The 21,634-nt window shown below is 44.8% G+C and overlaps 1 long non-coding RNA gene and 1 pseudogene across 5 annotated transcripts in view; one reads left to right on the plus strand and one right to left on the minus strand.

Annotated features, from left to right (window-relative positions):
- Positions 1-2,060: 2,060 nt before the first annotated feature.
- Positions 2,061-21,634, plus strand: part of LOC311582765 — a 38,194-nt gene continuing 18,620 nt past the window's right edge. For all 4 annotated transcript variants that reach the window (XR_014774219.1, XR_014774220.1, XR_014774221.1 and 1 more), the window contains exon 1: positions 2,061-2,163. This is a non-coding gene — a long non-coding RNA (uncharacterized lncRNA). The remainder of the gene's footprint in view (positions 2,164-21,634) is intronic.
- On the minus strand, positions 18,906-19,799 carry LOC311591863 (TCF3 fusion partner homolog; annotated as a pseudogene). Its single transcript has one exon. The product of its transcript is annotated as a TCF3 fusion partner homolog (transcript).

The raw sequence follows: 21,634 nt of genomic DNA on the forward strand, positions 1-21,634 counted from the left end.
AACCAGACTGGCCTCAAACTCACAGAGATCTGCCTGCCTCTCCCTCTCCAGTACTGGGATTACAGAAGTGTGCCACAGTGCCCGGTTCCACCAAACAAATTTTAATGGAGTTTAGAGAGCTCTCAACTTCACAAGTTATTGTTAGCAGCATCACATAACATTCTAAAATGCCAACTTGGAGATCCTTTGCTAGGTTTCTTCCCAGTATGAACTATAATGTTTTGGGGTTTTTCAACTCTTTCTTAAAGATGACTTATCTTAAACACTGTTCAGATAGCACTTATTTATTTATTTTTAAACAACCAGCTTTCCTTGTCTCTACTGGCACCTCTGTGTGCTGCTTCAACTGGAGTCATTAGATACTGTTGGGGTGTGGCCATCTGACAGTAAAATGTACTCAGATGATCACATCTGTGCCTACGCCACATTGTCCCTGATGTTTGAGGTGATGCTATAAGTTTTTTGCCCATGGACACAAATTCTGATGTCTCACAGAGACACCGTGGCCTCTGGTCACTGTAACCAGGACCTCTCCTCTCCTTATCCCCTCTGGCCTGGGGCTTGGTCAGGCAGTGCACAGCTCCTGCTCATGTTACCTTTCGCCTTGGATATGTGTCAGCCTGGGACATCCCCCACCCCTGCTCTGTCCTGGACTGGCAGGCCAGGAGTCTTCTGCCACAGCTACTGGCCCCTGTGGTCCACTTCCTCTTTGCTTAGGTGGGAAATAGTTGCCACAGCTATGTGCTGCCCCTCAAAGGTTATTATGTCCTCTCCCGCCTCTTCCCCTTGGGGGGCAGTTCTGATCTATCCTAAGTTTATTTAGCCTTCTTAGTGGGTAACACAGACAACCAGACACTGCCAGGGCAAGGCCACCTGTCCTTGGCCAGGCTTGGTTCTCTGGAGACATACGGTGAAGTTGGGAAGCACATGTGCCATGTGATCTTGGCCTCAGTTTTTCTGAGCACAGTGGGGTGGCCTGTCTTCTGCTCCCTGGATCTGAGTTTCCTGCATTCTCGCAGGGCTCTTCTGGCCTCTAGCAGAGACCCTTGAGAAGTTCTTTGTCACCACATCCACTGACTCCCGCTGAATCTGCTGACACTCTGTCCCTTGGTGGATGGAGAGGAGAGACAGGCTGCTCTTTCCCCATTAAGCCTAGCAGGTATTTTTTTTTGGAGGAAAAATATGTGTCCTACTTTTTACTTTCCTTGTTATGATAAAAATCCCTGACCAAAAGGAACCTACAAGACAAAAGGGTTTATTTGGTTTACAATCCCAGGTTATTGTCTTTCAATTGAGGGGAAGTCAAGGCAGGAGCTCAGAGCAAGAGTAGAGAGAAAGAAACACACCGCTGCTGCTGCTGCTTGCTAAGTTGTTTGTACTCAGCTAGCTCTCTTCACTTACACTCTTCGAGGTTACCTGCCCAGGGAGTGGCGCCACCCATAATGGACTGGGTAAATCAATTTACAATGAAGACACACTTTCCCCCCTCCCCCTAACTGAGGCATGGCCACAGGCTAACCTGATCTAGGCAATTCCTCAATTAGGGCTCTTTCCAAAGGATCCTAGGCCGTAGTGAGCAGACATTTAAACTGACTGGTAGAGCTGAGTTCCTCTCCCAGCGTGTGTTTTGGAGGAAGGTGGGGTCCATCTTCTTGTGTTCAGACTTGGGACTCAGTTCATGGGCTCAGTCTGAGGTACAAGTGGCGACTGTACACAGGAAGCAGTGTTGGCACCAGTGCTAGTAGCTTGAGCAACTGCCAGCTAGTCTCACATCTGTCAGGCCGAGTGGCCTTTGCCACACTAAGCAAGACCGTAAACCAGGTATAACTTGGACAGATCGGCAGGCGGGAGAACATTCCTGCTCCAGACAAGGCTAGGATCCAAATTTCAGACTGTCAGATCTGAGGCAGCGAGGGAGAGAAGTGTATCTCCTAGCCACTCTTCTAGAAGGTTCCATCTTACATCAGCAAGGGGCATCTGTGAAGTCACACTCGGCCACAGTCGCTGTTATTTCTGGTCTAGTCAGTCATTTGGGAAGTTCCCTGCTGGCTGGTCTTGGCTCCCAGATTGGAAGATAGAAGACGTAAAAAGCTGGCTGCTGGAGGATGCCAGGAGCTCAGAGGGAGTTGGTTCAGACAGCCACCAAACAGCAAACCTATGTAGGTAAGGGAGGCTCAGGGGGTAAGGTAAGGTCCAGAGATGAGAGTGGGAGGAAAACAAAGACTAGGGAAGGCACGAGAGAAGGGTCAGAGTCCAGACGGGGATGGCGGTGGGAGGGAGGTGGCAGTGAGCAGAGATGGCAGTTTCTCTAGCTACTTTGAATCATTGAGCCCTGCATGAGGCAGAATCTCCTCACCTTAGCCCCTGCTCTTCAGGCCCTCCTAGAGACAAACAGCCCGTAGAGAAGCAGCAGGAAGTCAGAGCAGCCAGGCAGGCCTGGGCTGAGTGCTTCCGGGACACAGCAGTGTAGGATGATAGTGAGGGCAGCCAGGCCTCAGAGCAGGTCTCCAGCTGGACTCAGGAAGCTTCTGCTCCTGGTGATAAGACCTAGTGTGTAAGTCCTGAAGTCAGAAGGTGCAAGCAGCACTCCAGTAGCTAGAAGCTGACGCTAGGCAGGCGCACCCGGTGGGGCAGAGTTGCAGGCCTGGGCCAAGGTAGGGCCACTCCTGTGTACACAGGGCTCTCTTCCCTCTGGAGAGCCGGTTCTTAGCTCCATTCCCATCAGGCTCTGGGCAGAAGTTTCTCTGGGACAAATACTAGTCTCTCTAGACAAGAAACTCCCAGCACTGCTTTGCTAATATTTGACAGAAAGTGGCTGAAGTCCCCACCGGCTGGTGACATGGTAACAAGGATGGGCCCACCTGCTGGTGACAGCCTGGGAAGGTGAGAAGCCCTCTGTCAGAAGGGCCTAGGACCCATATCCCCACCTCTTCCAGAGTTATAGGGTGCTCATTCCCAGTCCTCCCGTAACTTCCTTTGTGTTTGGGATTACACAGAGACACATAGACACACACAAGCATGTGTCAGTGCACAGACACAACAGACAGACAGACACACACACACACACACACACACACACAGAGAAAGACAGACAGACAGACAGACGGACACACACACACACACAGAGACAGACAGACAGACAGACAGACAGACAGACAGACAGACACACACACACACACACACACACACACAGAAAGACAGACAGACAGACAGACAGACAGACAGACAGACAGACACACACACACACACACACACACACACACAGAGGAAAAGCTATGCAATCTGTTTAATTTTAGCTCAGAACCCCACAGGAAGCGTGATCTTAGGATTTTCTTCACACACCAAGGGCCAAGGACCAGCGGAGGATGGCTCTGCAGCTGCAGCCCTTCAGAGTCTCTGAGATAACTGTGTGGTTGGTCAGGTGGGGAGGGTTCTGTGCTGTCAGATGAAGCTTCCATGGGGCTAGCTCCGCCATCCTTCCTCTTCCCTCTCCCCGGCCCCCTTCTTCTCCTGCTCCTTCTCCTCCTCTCCATGTTCAGTGTCAGACTCTTGAAGTTATGTCCCAAGAGGCTGCTAAAGGGTAGCTTCTGGTGAGAGGTGTTCAGGCACCCACTCTAAGGAGACTGAAGAAAGCAGGGCTGGGAGAGAGGAGACGCAGGGGTGCAGGAGAGGGTCAGGAGGAGTGAGGCAGAAGAGGCACAGAGGTATGGGCTGGGTGTTGGTGGGAGGGATGGGGACAAGAGGCGGGAGGGGAGGACCAAGAAGGGCGGGGCAGGAAGGGGTGGGGAAGGAAGATTGCAGAGGGCTGTGGAGCTTCAGGGCAAGGCCAAGTACCTCTGCTTTTATTTCACTCTTAACCCCCAAAAAATGTTCATTAGTATGATTTTTAAAGATTTTCTGAATAATAACAGAAAGTTTGCCTAGACACAAAAGAACACCTGTGGCCATTGTCTGTTTTCGCCTAAAGCTGCAGCCTGAGCCCACTTGCTCACAGGTGGAGATCTGGAGGGTCACAGCAACCAAAACGTGTGTGTTGTAGAATAACTAAACAAAGTTGTGTTCTTGAGGGAGGGGCCGGGCACAGGGACATGGAGGGCCCATGAGGGTGGCCTTCGGAAACAGAAGAAGCTGAGGGCCCCACAGGAAGGACACACATCCTTCCACAGTCTTATTTCATGTTCCTGTTGATTCTGGGCCATCAGATGCCAGATACTCAAGGACAAAAGTGAAGCTCAGAGCACCTGGCCAAGAAGGGAAAGCCCGGGACAGGCACTGTGAGGGGCTTGGAGGAGTGAGGGACTTCCATGCTCTTGGGGGCTGGCATCTTGATTCGCTACCTTGTTCCCTGGCAGGAGAGGAAGAGGAGGGGGGAAGAAAAAGAAGGGAGGAAGGAGAGAGGGGGGAGGGAGAAGAGCTGTACCATCCAGCCCTTACCTAGTGCCAGCATCCAGGCCAAGCTTGGCTCAGAGTCCCTGGGACATTCAAGTTACCTGCATTTCGCATGAGAAAACAGGCTTGGAGGTACCCAGACCATGTGCAAAATATCACAGCCTAAACCTGCACTCCACCCCAAGTCTGGTCCAGATTTTAGGGTTCAGTCTCTCCCATCTATTCCCTGACACATGCATGTGTGCTCTCACATGCACACACACACACACACACACACACACACACACACACACACAGAGAGAGAGAGAGAGAGACAGAGACAGAGACAGAGACAGAGACAGAGACAGAGACAGAGACAGAGACAGAGACAGAGACAGAGACAGAGCTTTTCTTTGTATGCTTTGTATAAATGGCTCTATAAGCCCAGACTGTAAACTACACACTAAAGTCTATTACTCAAAGATTTACATGCCTTAAAAAATAGTAAAGATTATATCTTTAATCAATAATTCTCCTCTCTGAATTCCCAAGATATCCTAGGCACTGAAGTGTCAGAATTTCCATGTTGAGGAGAATATCTTCCTGTCATTGTACTAATCAGCCACGTGGTGGCGCCATTGAGGGTCTGTCCAACAAAATCCAGTGATTGTGGATTGCTGGTAGCCAGGCTGGGTGAAAGACACATTTTTCCTTTTCTTTTCTCTTTTTCTTTCTTTCTTCTTCTTTTATTTTTTCTTCTATTTTTGATACGAGGACTGAGCCTAAGCACATAATAGGGAAGCTTCTATAAGTGAGTCATTCCCCCAGCCCCTGCTCCTCAGCACCTTCCACAAGCAGCAACAACCAGCCAGGCCTCTGCACTGCAAATCTAAACATGCAAAAGTCATACAGCAAGTGAAATGTGTCAACCTATAGTTTTTATGTGACTAAAACATGGCAAACTATCGCAGATGGCTGAGTTTAATTACTGTGTGGTCCTGGCTGTGCTATTGATGCCTTTGGCAGCCTGATTAATAAGGTCATAATTCATAGGCTTGCTATTGCACCCATAAAATTTATTTTCCCTTCCTTTATTCAGCAAGTCACTAATTCTAACATTACGATTTTCATAGATTCATGCTCAACCTGCAGCAGAGACGAACTAGACAACCTTTTTTGAATCAAAATCATATATATACCTTAAGCTTAGTTTGGAGCACTTCCTTTGGCTGAGGGCAGTAGTAACTGGACTGCCCTAAGATTCTTGATACAATGCTTAGTTTTGGAAATTAACCACAAGTCAAATGTATCATGATCAAATACTGGAGTAAGTCATGCAAATAAGTAAGTGGGTTTTCACCACTGCAGAAGATGTTACAGAATATTTCAGTGATTTGATTTCATAACAAAAAGCGACGTCAAGCCCATTGTGGCCTTTAGTCACTCTTATTGTTCTAAAGTAATTACACTAAGTCACCGAAGCAATCGTCTTCCGCTGGGCACAGACTTTCTGTCCTCAGGGCCTCTGCTGACTGTTATTCAAAACTGATGAACAGGAAACCTGGAAACAATTCCAAAATCTTAAATAACCTCTGTCACAGCCAATGGTAAAATTGTATTTAATCATCAGTTATTATTAGTCTTATTATGCCTAATTTCTAAATTATACTTTCTCAAACACATGTGTATAGGAAAAAAAAAAAAAAACCAGACCCGTGTGCTGGTCCAGTGTTATTTGTAGGTCCAGGCATTGGCTGGACGCCTTGGGACGGTTCTACTGTGGGTGAAAGTGGATGATTATAGACTAAGTGTGTTGGTTTGTCTTTTGTCAACTTGACACATCTGAGAGGAGGGAACCTCAGCTGAGTAAATGACCCATCAGACTGTCCTGTGAGCAGGCCTGAGGTGTGTTTTCTTGATTGATTATGGATGTGGAAAGGCCCAGCCCACTAGGGACACTGCCAGCCCTGGGCAGGTGGTCCCGGCTTAAACAAACTGACGGAACCAGGAGGAGCAAGCACTCCTGTATGGTTTCTACTTCAGTTCCTGCCTCCTTGTTGCTTCCTTCCTGCCGTGACTTCCTTAGATGTTGGAGTATAATGTGGAAATGTAAGCCACATAAGTCCTTTTCTTCCTCTCAGCGCTTTTGGTCATAGTGTTTTGTCAAAGTAATAGAAACCCCAACGAAGACACCATGAAGAGATTCAGGCTTTCCCTGTGCCAGCTAGGTGTTAGGATGCTAACCCTGTGTGCATTACCTCTTGACTTCTTTTGTTGAGGATGCTCTTTTATGTTTGGCTGAATTTGTTTGTTTGTTTGTTTGTTTGTTTGTTTTTGAGACAGGTTTCTCTGTGTAGTCTTGGCTGTCCTGGACTAACTTTGTAGACCAGACTGGCCTCAAATTCACAGAGATCTGCCTGCCTTCGCCTCCCTGAGTACTGGGATTAAAGGCGTGTGCTGCCGCCGCCGCCACCACCACCACCACCACCACCACCACCACCACCACCAGGCTGCTTGCTTGGGTTTTTAAAATGTTATGTCTTTAGTAATAACGCACTTTCCTTCTTGCAAGAATTTTTCCTTTTAAAATTTAATTTTCTTTTGAGATAGGGTTTCTTTTGAGATATGTAGTTCTGTCTGGCCTAAAACTCACTATATAGACCAGGCTGGCCTCAAACTCACAGAGGTCTACCTGTCTCTGCCTCCAGAGCTTGAGGATTAGAGGTGTGCACCACCATGCCCAGATCATGCAAGAATTTTCACCTGACTTTCACATGTACTGAAGAGATACCAGTGACCCAAGAACAACTGCATCATCCTTAGAAGTATCTACAACAAAACTTCCAACTCCAAACCCAGATATGATGAGCAGAATTCTAAGATGTCTTAAGAGTCCCATCCCAGATGGCCTCTTCCTTCGTGTGTAGACCAGGCTGTACCACAGGTGTCATGTTCATGAGTAGGCACACAGAAGTCAACTCTGAGACCACCAAGATGGAGACTGTTCAGCTAGCCTAGGCACTCCTGATGCACTCAGAGGAGGCAATGAAAGAAGAGGGCAGACACTCATGGCTTGGAAGGCAGCAAACGCCTGTGTTCCTAACTGCCTTCAGGGTCTGGGTGGCAGAAGGGCAGCCTCGAGCAACAGACACGTTGCTAGCTGACCTGCAGTTACCAAAGAAGTGGTGGGTCCTAGTCTTGCACTACGAGATTGAAGAGAGCCAAGTGTTGGGCTCCATGCAAAGGCTTTCAGAACAGGGGATCTACTTGGCTGTGTGTGGACCTCCGACCCACAAATTTCTGAGGTAATAGAGCGGTGAGCCCTTCAGTCAGTGCTGGGTTTGTGTTTGTTTGTTTATGTGTTTGTTTGTTTGTTTTTGGAGTGGTTTGCCCTCTGGAGGGCTCATGTGTGGGATGTTCGGTTTTCCATGTGGTCCATATTGAAGTATTGAGACTTTTAAAGATGGGATTTAATTGGAGGGAGTGTGTCCTGGGGTTTCTACCTTCATGGATAGCTAATGCTACATTATAGGAGTGGATCAGGCCCAATGGGGGCTGATGTTACCATGAGAACATCACTGTAAGCCCGACACCTCCCTGAATCCCGCTTTAAAAAATTTTATTAATTTATTCAGATCACATCTCAATTGTTATCCCCTGACTTTTATCTTCCAATTCCTCCCTCCCTCCCTCTCTCCCACCCTCTTTCACCCTTTTCCCCTCTCCCAGGTCTGTGACAGAAGGGGACCTCCTTCCCCACCATATGGTCACAGCCTATCAAGTCTCATCCTGGTAGCCTGCTTATCCTTCCTCTGAGTGCCACCAGGCCTCCCCACCAAGGGGACATGGTCAAATATGGGGCACCAGAGTTCATGTCAGAGTCAGTCCCCTCTCTCCACGAAACTGTAGAGAATGTGCTGTCCATTGGCTAGATCTGAGTAGGGGTTCAATGTTTACTGCACGCATTGTCCTTGGTTGGTGCAATAGATTGAGCAGGACCCCTGGGCCAAGATCCGCCCTTCATAATGTTTTTCTTGTGGGTTTCTAGGACCCTCAGGGTCCTGTTTCCCCACTCTCCCATATTTCCCTCGAATCTCGCTTTTTAAACATGCCCTCATTGCAATGCCATCCTCCACGTGGTCCTCATCAGAAGCCAACTTTTTTCAGAGCCACGCTCTTGAGTCTCCAGAACCATAGGCTAAATTAGCCTCCTTTATCATGAGAGTCCTTAACCTCAGGTCTTTTAAGGGAGTGGAGAATCTCAGTCTTATCACTACAAGTTTGAAGAAGAGTTCTACGGCTTGGAAATGGAATTTACCAGCAACCGGCATCAGCATGGACAAGGACAACAATCTCCACACAAGGGTTAGCAGAGCCGAGGGACGCAAAACACACCAGAACAGTCATCAGACCACAAGAGTTTGCTCACAAGTGTAGGAAACCACATGCGGCTCAGATCACCGTTATATTTGTATATGCCCTTACTCCAACAGACTCCTTTCTGGGCCATGTCTTCTGGGGGCCCTGTGGTCATCCGTGCCCCAGCACTAGCTGCACTGGTGGACTTTAATCCTACTAAGCGCCCCTCCCTGGTGTGCTTCCTAGGCTCCCTCCTGGAGCTCCTACACTACTCTGGGAGACTATTGTCAGGGATGGTATTTTACACACCCGCCCATGGCACTATTCACTCTTCTGAAGATCCCGCTATTTCCTCTAAGAAGTGGATTCTAGGATTCTAGTCAGTCCCTTGCACCCGAGCCAGCCGGCACGTGTAGATTTGCTGGGCAGCTGGTCCCAGAGGGTGGGATGAAGGAATGAAACCATGTGCCCTTCCTGATTAACCTTTCCAGGGACATTTCTCTGAGAGGAAAGGGGGTTTAAGAGGGGTGTCCTTGGGATCCCCTCCCTACAAAAAAAAAAGACCTTGCATAGGTCTTACTCCTGCACAGGGTCCTATCTCTGAGCAACTCTGGCAATGCCCCTCCTTGGATTCTTGGTCACAGTCTGGGAGCGATTGCTGAAGCATTGGTCTGTACCCCAACTTCTCTGAGTTCCCTCCCACCTGTGTGCTGTTGCTGGCCCCATGGGACCACCCACGCCCAGCGCAACAAACTGTATAAAGCTGCCTATAGCCACTGCCTTCTCCTTGGCTCTGTGAAAATGTCGCCTGAGAATTTCTTCATATTCTCGTCTCCGAGTGACCCAGGCTCACATTTTAAACCAGTTTTGGCTGTGTAAGGTTTATGCAGATGCTGAGGTCCTGGAAGCTCTGGGCCTTAGGGGAATGTTTGTGGCAGATGCTATCTTCAGGACTTCGCACAACAATTTGAAGAGGTTGGGCACCAAGTCCCTCACATGGTACATGGTGAGATTTTAAGACTTGGTCTTGGTGGGTGACTTTGGTGGGTGACCTCTGAGGCTTAGACAACGTCCCATCTGTTTTTCTTGGGACATTTCTCCCCTGATCGCAGACACCTTGGTGTGAGGAAGTCCAGGCATCATAGGGAAGCCATGACTCAGTGTTCTGGCCGACAGCCCAGCTCAAGTCCTCAGCACCAGCAGCGTTTGACGGCTACATACGTCAGGGAAGAGCCTCCGTGGGTCCCAGACGGAGCGGAAGAAGCCCACAGAAACCGCAGGGGATAATAACTGATTAGTATGCCCTTTTAAAAACGAACCTTTTTGTTTTGAGATAGCTGTGGCAGAAGTCAGCAGTGCTGGGGAGATTTCCCAGTACCCTCCACCAGCACTGCCAAGGGCAACATTCTTAAAAACAAAACAAAACAACAATAAAATTCCACAGCACACCCTGGAAGCAGCCACACCCGCAGCACTCCTGCCCCATTGTGACTTCGAGGTGGGTGCCCTTTTCTGGGAAGCCTGTCCTGCCTCTCCTCACACCTTTCCTAACTCTTGACAACCACTATCCTATGTTTTTGGAATTTTCCATTTTAAAGGTGGTACCCGGACGGAGTCAAGTATGTAGCTGTTTGGAGTTGGTTTCTTCTTCTTCTTCTTCTTCTTCTTCTTCTTCTTCTTCTTCTTCTTCTTCTTCTTCTTCTTCTCCTCCTCCTCCTCCTCCTCCTCCTCCTCCTCCTCCTCCTCCTCCTCCTTCTTTTTAAACTCAGAGTGACTCCATGGAGACTCATCCAAATTACATGTGTACCAGCTTGTTCTTTTTGTGGCTTATCCTTAAGCCTTCACTTGTTGACTTTCTGGGCTGTTTCCACGATGAATCTCTTTACAATCCAAGCTGTTCCGAGCCCTCATGTGCGGGCTTTCATGTGAACAACATCCATCTTCGTTTTCCTGGGATGAGTGCCACAGTGCAAAAGCTGGGTCATATGGTAGTCACACACTTCATTTTATAAGATGCCAAACAGTTTCCCAGAGTGTCTGTGCCATGTCATATTTCCTCAGTTATGTACGAGTCATCCCTTTCTAGTCTTCTTTGCCAGCATTTATTATTTTTAATTGTGGCTGAATATGTGTGATATGAAATTTACCATCTTAGTAATTTCTTTTTTCTTTTTCTTTTTTTCTTTTTAAATGGAGTTTATGGTCTTTCAAGACAGGGTTTCTCTGTATAGTCCTGGGTGTCCTGGAGTCACTTTGTACACCAGGCTGGCCTCGAACTCACAGAGATCCACCTATCTCTGCTTCCTGAGTGCTGGGATCAAAGGCATGTGTCACCACACGCAGCTTTTTTTTTTTTTTTTTTGGTGCCATCTTACGGTGGTTCTTTGTTCCGTAGAGCTTAAAGATACCAAGCTTTCCCCTGTACTTGTCACCACTTGTGTATGCTTGGGGAAACTTTTGTGCAAGTCTTTTTCCTGTTCGTCAGTTTCTTTTGGCTGCTGCTATGTTGTGGTAATTCTTTCTGTAATCTTTATAATAATCCTTTATCAACTGCATGACTTGCAAACATCCCCCATTCCATGGGTCTCTCTTCACTGCACTGGCTACATCCTTTGATGCATGAGCTTTCAGTCTCCCTGTGGCTTAGCTTCCTTTGTTTTAATTTATTGCCATTGCTTTTCATACCATGCTCAAAAAGTTATTGTCAACCCCAAGACTGTGTGTGTGTGTGTGTTTGTGTGTGTTTCTGGGAGATTTATATTATAGCCCTTATAGTTAAGCCTCTGACACATTCAAGTTGACTGTCCTGTTTTTATAAGGAAAGGGTCCACCTTCTGTTATTACTTTGCTTTCTTTCTTTCTTTCTTTCTTTCTTTCTTTCTTTCTTTCTTTCTTTCTGTGATTATTGGCTTTCTGACCACTGTTTGCTAAAGGCCTCCCTTTGTCCATTTGAAGAGTCTTGGCACTATTTCTTCTTTACTCTACTTTTTAGAATGGAACGTTGCCTTATTGTAAAATTTTAAAAAGAAAATTATTTGGCTGGGCATGGTGGTGCACACCTTTAATCCCAGCACTTGGGAGGCAGAGGCGGGTGGGTCACTGTGAGTTTGAGGCCAGCCTGGTCTACTAAGCGAGTCCAGGACAGCTAAGGCTACACAGAGAAACCCTGTCACGAAAAATAAATAAATAAATAAATAAAATAAAAATAAAAATAAATAAATACATAAAGAGAGAAAGAAAGAAAGAAAGAAAGAAAGGAAAAGAAAATTATTTAACTCAATTTGAAAGAGTTAACTTCTGGGCTCTCCATTTTACTCAAGTGATACATTTGTTTGCTTTCCCACCAGCACCATGCTGTTTAAATGCTGCAGCTTTGTAATAAGCTTTCTATACAGGAAGCCTGACGCTTTGTTATTTTTCAAGAGTATTTTGGCTATTTGGGGCCTTTTGAGACTCCATATAAATTTTAGGATGAGCTTTTCTATTTCTGAAGAAGCAATAACTGGGATTTCATAGGATTCATTACTCCTATAGACTGTGTTGTATATTTTAACAGGCTCTTGGGAATGGCTTTTTCTAAAATCATGGACAACTCACTGGGGCTACGAGGTAACTGAGAAATCAGGACAAAAGCCTGATGTCTTTGCCTTCACTTTGGCCCTGTTGCCTTTGTCTTAAGTCACCCACTCACCCCTGCATCAAACATGTCAACCACTTTGTCTTCCCCCTTTAAGGCCGAAGGCTCAAAGAGTAATTGTCTAACTCTGTAGGTTCCCAGAGTTCCTGGACCAGCAAGGCCTCAAAGGCAGGACGGAGTGGCCCTCAAGGTGGAAACAGTTGTCCTCTCTGATAGAGAGGCAAGCCCCTGGATCATCTGGGAGGAATCAGACTGGTCCCCTCAGGTGGCTCCTGTGATTGGCAGATTAGCAGTGTGTCAGATCATTTTGTAGGACAGAAGCTGAGATGACAATCGACATGGCCACACCTTGAGCAAGCCTACTCACCTGTGCACCCCCCTTGCTGCTGTTTAAAACTGAAACTCTCAGCCTAAGTGTCCCTCAGTAGAAGAATGGATGAAGAAACTGTGGTACATTTACACTATGGAATACTATCCAGCTATTAAAAACAAGGAATCCCCAAAATCTGTGGACAAATGGATTGAACTAGACATGATCATAATGAGTGAGTTCACCCAGAAGCAAAAAGAGACAAATGGTATATACTCACTTATATTGAGATACTAGCCCAAGGGGCATGTCCCATGAAAGACTTTACTTACCAGGAAAGTGGGTCAGAGGAGAGGACATCCTATTGAGACTTTAGGTGAGAGAAGCATGGGGGAATGAGGAAATAGAAGGATCCAGAGGGTCCTGGAAACCTACAAGAAGAACATCATGACGGGCGGATCTGGGTCCTGGAGTCCTGCTCAAACTATGACACCAGCCAAGGAAAATATAGGCAGTAAACTTTGAACCCCTACCCAGACCTAGCTGATGGACAGGACATTCTCCACTGTTCAGTGGAGATTGAGGTCTGACTTTCATACAAACTCTGGTGCCCCATTTTTTACCACGACCCCTGGATGAGGAGGCCTGGTGGCACTCAGAGGAAGGATAACAGGTCATCAAGAAGAGACTCGATACCCTATGAGCATATACAGGGGGAGGAGGTCCCCCTCAGTCACAGACATAGGGGAGGGGAGTAAGGGGAAAATGGGAGGGAGGGAGGAATGGGAGGATACAAGGGATGGGCTAACAATTGAGATGTAATATGAATAAATTAATAAAATATTTTTTAAAAACCCTGAAACTCTCCTTGGTACGAACCTGGGATTCCTAGACCTCTTATTTGTCTTCCCAACCCACTGAATCTCCCTTTTCTGCTTCTACCATTACACCTCTCTTTAACTGATGTGTGAGGTTGGTGGCTGAGCCTAGACTGATGGGGCAGCCAGAGCCTGGCCGTCTACCTTAGCACACTAGTTATACCATTGACATTTTAAACAAATATTTTCTTTCAATCTCTGTGTGTGTGTGTGTGCGTGTGTGTGTGTGTGTGTGTGTGTGTGTGTGTGTGTATGCATGTGCCTTTGTGGGGTTGTGTACGTGTATGGTGTGTGAACATGTACATGCAGGTGTGACTGCAGCTGTGTATTGTAGGCTTAGATTTTTCAAGTCTATATATACATATTTTTATATAAGGTTTTTAAATGCCTCTACCTCCCTTCCAACTCTCTGACCTGATATAGGGGAGAACGAAGGTTAATAGAGGTGGGGGTGTGGGCCTTTTAAGACATAGTTTCTTAGGGCGATTCCACTCTGTGTTGTTAGGATACCAGCAGCCCGGTCAAGTAGCAAACACCAAACAGCAACATGAATCAGCATCAGCAGTACACAGAAACAGCAAAACTCCATGGAATCGGCATGTCAAAGACCAGGGAAGCAATGTGAACTGTTGCAAAGCATAACAAGGCAAAAAAGCATTTTCTCACTGTCTAATATCACTTCCCAGAGCCCATACAAAAGCCGGGTGTGGTGGCGCACGCCTTTAATCCCAGCCCTCGGGAGGCAGAGGCAGGCGGATCCCTGTGAGTTCCAGGCCAGCCTGGTCTACAAAATGAGTCTGAGACAGCCAAGGCCACATAGAGAAAAACCAAAGCCAAAACCAAAAAAACCTTAACCAACCCAAACCAAAGAAAACAAAACACAGAGCCCACACGTGCGTCTGGCAAAACCCATGTCCCGTCACATGAGACAAGTCCCAGCAAAACATCATGTGCCCTTTCATGGGTCTGTTTTCCACTAACAGAGGTCATGAGGCTGTCTTCAGTGGTAGAAAAACACTCCTACGTCCCATACTCAGGACCAAAACAAAAAATACATTCCCACGACGACACAACTGAGTACTCAAAGAAACTAGAAACGTCTACTTCATATCCCCCTTTCTGCTTTAAAAAATATATACTTTTTCTCTAACAACCAGCACACAATAGAAATAATTGAGAACCAAAAAACTAGAACTTTACATCACATTTGAAATGAGCTGATTATGTACAGTATATCAAACGATAGTCAAACAAAACAGCCTTAAATTTCTTTTTCTTTTTCTTTTTCTTTTCTTTTCTTTTCTTTTCTTTTTTTTTTTTTTTTTTTGAGACAGGGTTTTTCTGTGGAGACTTGGCTGTCCTGAACTTGCTTTGTAGACTAGGCTAACCCCAGAATCACAGTGATCTGTCTGCCTCTGCCTCCCAAGTGCTGGGATTAAAGGCGTGTGCCACCACACCCAGCAACAACCTTAAATTTCTATCAATAAACAAGTCAAACAAAACAACCTTAAATTTCTATTGATACACAAGAGTGCATGTGTGTGTGTAGGTCTGATGTTGATGCAGATGTCAAGTGTCTTTCCTCAGTGCCTCTTCACTTTTATTTTTGAGATAAGGTCTCTCTCTAAAACTGAACCCACCAGTTTGGCAGGCTGACTGGCCACTTGTCTTCCTGACTCCATGGCCCCTTACAGACATGTACCACCACATTTCTTTAAACCAAATTCAGGCTCTCATGCTTGAATGGAAGACCGACTGAGCTATTTGACTAGTCTTTGATCATTCTCTTTAAAAAAAAAAAAAATCAATGTAGCTGGGCAGTGGTGGCGCACGCCTTTAGTCCCAGCACTTGGGAGGCAGAGGCAGACAGATCACTGTGAGTTCGAGGCCAGCCTGGTCTACAAAGTGAGTCTAGGACAGCCAAGACTACACAGAGAGACCCTGTCTTGAAAAACAAAAAACCAAAAACTAAAAACCAAAAACATTCTACCAAGCTGGGCATGGTGGCGTACACCTATAATTCCAGCATTCGAGGCAAAGGAAGGTGGATTGTTGTGAGTTCGAGGCCAGCTTGGTCTACAAAGTGAGTCCAGGACAGCCAGGGCATCACAGAGAGACCATGTCTTGAAAAGCTATAAACAAACAAACAAACAAATAAAATAAATAAAAATACATTCTGCCAATTGATGACTTTTAGTTGTAGAGTTTAATCCATGTATGTCTAAATTTCTTTCTGGAAAAGAAAGTTGTTCCATTATGTTCTAAAAATTAATTTATGAATATAAAACCTTTTTTTTTTTTTGGTCTCGGGTCCTCATGGTTGTTTTCCTTTGTGTTTAACTGATCTTAGTAGTGCTATACTTTTATTCATTTCTCATTTTTAGTTGCATATATTCTATAGACTTTTAAATTTACTGTTACTATGGTGATTACATAAGATAGTCTAAAGTTTAAAAAATGTGTCTATTCTCAGAACTGCATGGAACCTTTTCTATAACGGACTGCATTACAGACCACAAGGCAAGACTTAGGAAATCCAAAAATAAAAATTACTCCCTGCCCATTAGTCCCCAGTGGGGATAAAACTACCTGCTGACAGCTCACCTCAGAAAATACACAGATACTTTGGGACTGAACAACATGCTGTTGAGTTAAAAGTGGGTTGGTGCAGAAGTCAGGTAGGAAAATTAAAAAACCTCCAGAAATCAAAGAATAATGAGACTAAAACCTTCCAGAACCTCTGAGATACAGCCAAGGTAGACTTAATAGGAATATAAATACTCATATTTAAAAAGTTGGAGATCTCCAATACCTCAGTGATGTACCTCAAAGGGCTAGAAAAGCAAGAAGAGACCAACCCAAGTGCATCAGATGGCCAGAGATGATAATGATTGGAGCAGAAATTAGTGAAACAGAGACTAAGAATGAAAAAAAAAAAAGAATTAAACAAAAAGCTGGTTATTTGAAAAGATTGTCAAGATTGGCCAAATCCAACCAGATTAACTGATAGATGGATGCATAATAAAACATAAGATGAAAAAGGAGTTGTTACAATAGATGCCAATAAAATCCAGAAGAGCAGGAAATGCTATGAATATTACATCACAACAAACAGGAAAATATAGAATAAATAAATTTCTAAGGGCATGTCATCTAATGAAGTTAACATCAAAGGATAGAAACACCTTAAATGGACCAATAACAGTAATGAGACTGAAGAAGCCTACCCACAAAATAATGTCCTGGGCCATTTACTCCTGAATGCGGTTAAACTTTGAAAGAAGATCTAATACCAACACTTTTTAAACTTCCACAAGATGTAAAGGGAAGGAACGCTGGCCAGTTTGTTGTACCCGTGTAATCTGACACCATGACTGGATAAAGACACAGCCATAAAAAAACTGTAGGCCACTCTTCCTGATGAGTGTAGATGCAGAAATTCTCAACAAAATACTTTCAAAGTTAAGGCCATATTAAGAAGACAGTATACTATCACCAAACTGACTTCCTACCATGGATGTAAGGTTAGTTGAAAAATGCAAATTAATAAGTGTAATGTACCATATTAATAGACTTGCAGATAGAAATCACATGATCAGATGAAAAGGAGGGCATTTGATAAAGTTAACATGTCTTAAAAAATAGTTTTTATATATGATACATTTTGAGCATATTCACCCTCCTCCCCAACTCCTCTAATATCCACTCTCTCCATCCTCCCACTCCACCTATCATTTCCTCCTCCTCCTTCCTCTATTTTTTCTTTTTCTTTTTTGAGACAAGGTTTCTCTATGTAGCCCTCGCTGTCCTGGAACTTGCTCTGTGGTCCAGGCTGGCCTTGAACTCAGAGATCTGTCTGCCTCTGCCTCCTGAGTGTTGTGATTAAAGGTAGGTGCCACCACTACATGGACTTTTCTTCTCCTCCTCCTCCTCCTCCTCCTCTTTGGTTTTTTGAGACAAGGTTTCTCTGTGTAGCCTTGACTGTCCTGGACTCACTTTGTAGACCAGGCTGGCCTCGAACTCACAGCGATCCTCCTGACTCTGTCTCCCAAGTACTGGGATTAAAGGTGTTTGGCACCACCGCCCAGTGACTTATCTTCTTTTTTTCCCTTCCCCATGTCCAGTTTGAGAGTGGAGCCTGCTCTGGTGTTCACATTAATAGACTCTCCCTCTCGCAACAGCTACCAAATGCCAATAGCTTCCCAGTCCGTGGTGGGATTTTGTTCACCTTTATGCTTGGACTTTTGTCTGGCTTGAGATTGCATAAACCTTGTATATTTAACATAGCTTTATGATAACAAATATCCTGAAGAAATTAGGGCTAAAGGGAACATATCTCCACACAATAAAGATTGTATCCAACAAGCACACAGATGACTGTCACATCACAGTGACCTCACATGGGCCCTTTGTGTCATTACAATGTTTCATTACGGCACTGCATTACTCCATTCACTATAATGTTGAATATGACATCATCATATTACATTATGTTGTTACAATGCTGAATTGTGACATCATAATGTTAAATTGTGTCCTTAGAAGGGTACTGTGTGCCATCACAATACTCCACTGTATGAGAATGCTTCATTGTGCCATCAAATGCTTTATTGTCAGCACAGTGCTACATCATGCCACCATGATGACGATGATGATACCATTGACTTTATAGTACTTTATTGTGTCATAAAATGCTAAATTTGACATCACAGTGCTCCATTGTGCCACCAAATGCTCCATTTTAGCATCACAATCTACAGTGTCATCACAATGCTATATTGTGTCAACAAAGTACTCCATTGTACCATCATATAATGTGCACAGGACATTATTTCCTCATAATGGCTCATTGTGACATCACAATCTTGAATGTTGAGTGCTCAATTGTTTCATTACAGTGCTTATCATTTCATTACAATAGTGCATTATGTCATTACAGTGTTGAACTATGATATCAGAATGTTTAATTATGTAACAATAACTGCTCATTGTAATATCACAATGCTTTATTTTACCACCACAGGATATATTGTTGCACCACAATGCTGAACTGTGACATCACAATGCTGCGTTGTGTTATAACAGTGATCCATTTTGACATCACAGTAGTACTCTGTGGCATCATGATGCTCCATTGTTTCCTCACAGTGATCTTGTATCAGCACAATACTGTATCATAATAATGTACGGTGTCATCACAGCACTCTATTGTGTCCCAAATGCTGAACTATGACATCACAGTGCTTCATTGTGCCAAAATAATGTTGCACTGTGTTAACACAATGCTCTATTGTACCATAACAAAGCACATTTTTTTTCAAATGAGGGGAGTGTGCTTATTGGGGAGAGAGGGTTAGTAAAAGGGTGGGCCAGTTAGAATAGGGCATGGTAGCAGTTTGTCTGGCCCTCAAGAAACTCAACTTGAATCCAAAGCCTCATCTACTTCAAAGCTGAAGTCTTTCATATCCTTGATTATGTCTTGGCCCCAGCCCTTGGTTCCCACTTGCATTAGGGCCAGTTCTGGGGGCAACAAAGCCCTCAGCAGTGGTGCCAGCTGCCTCTTTTGTTCACTGAGACCTTTGCCATGGGTCAGGCTTCTGGAGTTTAGGGGTGCAGGTGTCTTTTGGGGTGGAGAAAGTCCCTCTTTTTTGGGAGGCTCATTCTCAGCATTGCCCGGTGGTGGTGACCTCTGTGGCTTGGCTGATGTCATTCTCTAACACGATGGTGAACTGGATACCCTGGTAGTCTCTCCCCATAAGAGTCCAGCACCCTGGTGAGGAACCTGTGCTCCTGCTGGAGGCTCTGAGCTATTCTTTGCGTCTGATAGAACCTGTTCAAGACTCGCTCATCTACCTGCTCCATCTCCCGGAAGTGCTGACCTAGAGCTTGATACTTTAGTTCCTATTCGATTGATTTACTTCCTCTTGGCAACATCTGCGACCCCAGGCTGCCTCTCCTCTTCATCCTCCTCTGAGTCCTGAACCACCCAGACCACTGGACACTAACTCCACTTCTGTCTCTAGCTCACTTTTCAGGATGTGACCACAAAACAGGATTGCAAAGCCTGCTCTGAGGCTGGTGGTGCTGAGAACTCTTCAAAGCCCATGGCTGCCATGGCTCCTTCTCTCTCTGTTCCGGCTCCATTTCTCTGGCCAGGAAACACTTCAAGCCTCAGATAAGTCAATAAGCAACATTTTAATGTCACAACGCTACCACATGCCATCACAGTTCTCCATCCTGTCATCATGGTGCTAAATTGTGATGTCACAGTGTGGCTCTGTTTCACCACAATGTTGCATTGTACCATCACAAGGCTCCATTTTACCATCACAGTCTACACTGTGACATCATAATGGCCCATTGTTTCATCACAATTCTCCATTGAGCTAACACAGTAATGTGTTGTGTCTTTATGATGCTCCATTTTTGCCATCAAGGTGCTTCCTTTTCATATCACAATAGCACACCATGAGACCACAGTCCTCCAGTATGCTAGCACGGTAGTATAATTTGTCATCACAGTGTGTCACTGTGCCATCACAATGCTCTATTTCATGAGCAGACTATGCTGTGACATCACATTGCTCTACTGTGTCATCACAGTGCTGTATTGTGATATTGCAATGCTTTATCATTTCATAATAGTGTTGCACTATGATGTCACAATTCTCTGTTTCAATATCACAAGCTAGGCTGTGACATCACAACTTTATATTGTGCCATACGATGCTGTATTGTTTCATTATGGTGCTGCTTCTGGCAACACAACGCTGGATTATGACAGCACCGTGCTTCATTGTGAGATTACAGTGTCCCATTCTACTGTGACAATACTGTATTGTGCCATCACAGTAGTAAACCATGATGTCACAATTATTCATATTTTCCACCACAGTAGGACATTGTGTCATCACAGTGTATCATCATGACGTTACTATGCTGAATTGTGACATCACAGCACTTTTTGTATCATAATTTTGAAGTCATTACAAGTTGAAGTATGACATCACATTCTCCATAATTTTTTTCATCAAATGCTCCATATTTTTTTTAACCATAGTAGTACATTGTATCACCATAATGTAGAATCATGACATTGTGGCATCACAGCACTTTTGTATCACAGCAAAGCGACATTGTGTCATCACAATACTCTTGTGCCATAAGACTGATGAGTATCACCATCACAATGCTACACTGGGACACCACAATCTTGAATATTGCCATTATAATTCTCTACTGTGCTACCACAGAAGCCATCAAATTGCCATCAAATGCCATCAAATTGCTTAATTGTAACATCACAAACTTAATTTTGTCCTCACAACGCTACATGGTATCATCACAATGGCATGTATTGAATTATGACTTGATAATGCTCCATTGTGACATCATATTTCTCCAAAATATTAGCACATGCTGCAGTGTGCCATCACAATGCCATTGGAACCACATTAGTACATTGCAACATCATAACGGTCCATTGTGTTTCATCCCAGTGGTTTTTGTTTCATCAGAGTGCTCCATTATGCTATTAGAATGCAGCGTTTTGACACAATGAACTATGACATTATAATGTTCTACTGTTTGATCACAGTGTTGCATTGTGCCATCAAAACAGTTCCTTTCAACATCACAAGCTACACTGGAACATCACAATCTTTTGCTGTGTCATCACCATGCTCCACTGTGCCATCACAAATGTAATTGTAATAACATGACACTCCACTGTGCCACCACTTTGCTGAATTGTCAAATCACTATGCTCCATAGTTTCACCACAGGACATCGTTATTTTATTACTGTTCTGCACTGTATCATCACATTGACCCACTTTGTCATTACTGTGCTCCAGTGTGCCATCACAATAGTATGTTATGCCATTACAAAAGTCTATTGTGTTACCAAATGCTACATTATGACATCATACTGCTGCACTGTACCTTCACAACGGTCTCCTGTTTCATCAGAATGTATCACGGTGTCATCATAATGTAGATTTATGACAACACAATGCTCAATTTTGATATCACATTGCAGAATTGTCCCACCACAATACTCCATTGTGACATCATGATGCTC

This window comes from Acomys minous, assembly GCF_964271855.1.
Source record: "Acomys minous genome assembly, chromosome: 2".
Classification (NCBI taxonomy): Eukaryota; Metazoa; Chordata; class Mammalia; order Rodentia; family Muridae; genus Acomys; species Acomys minous.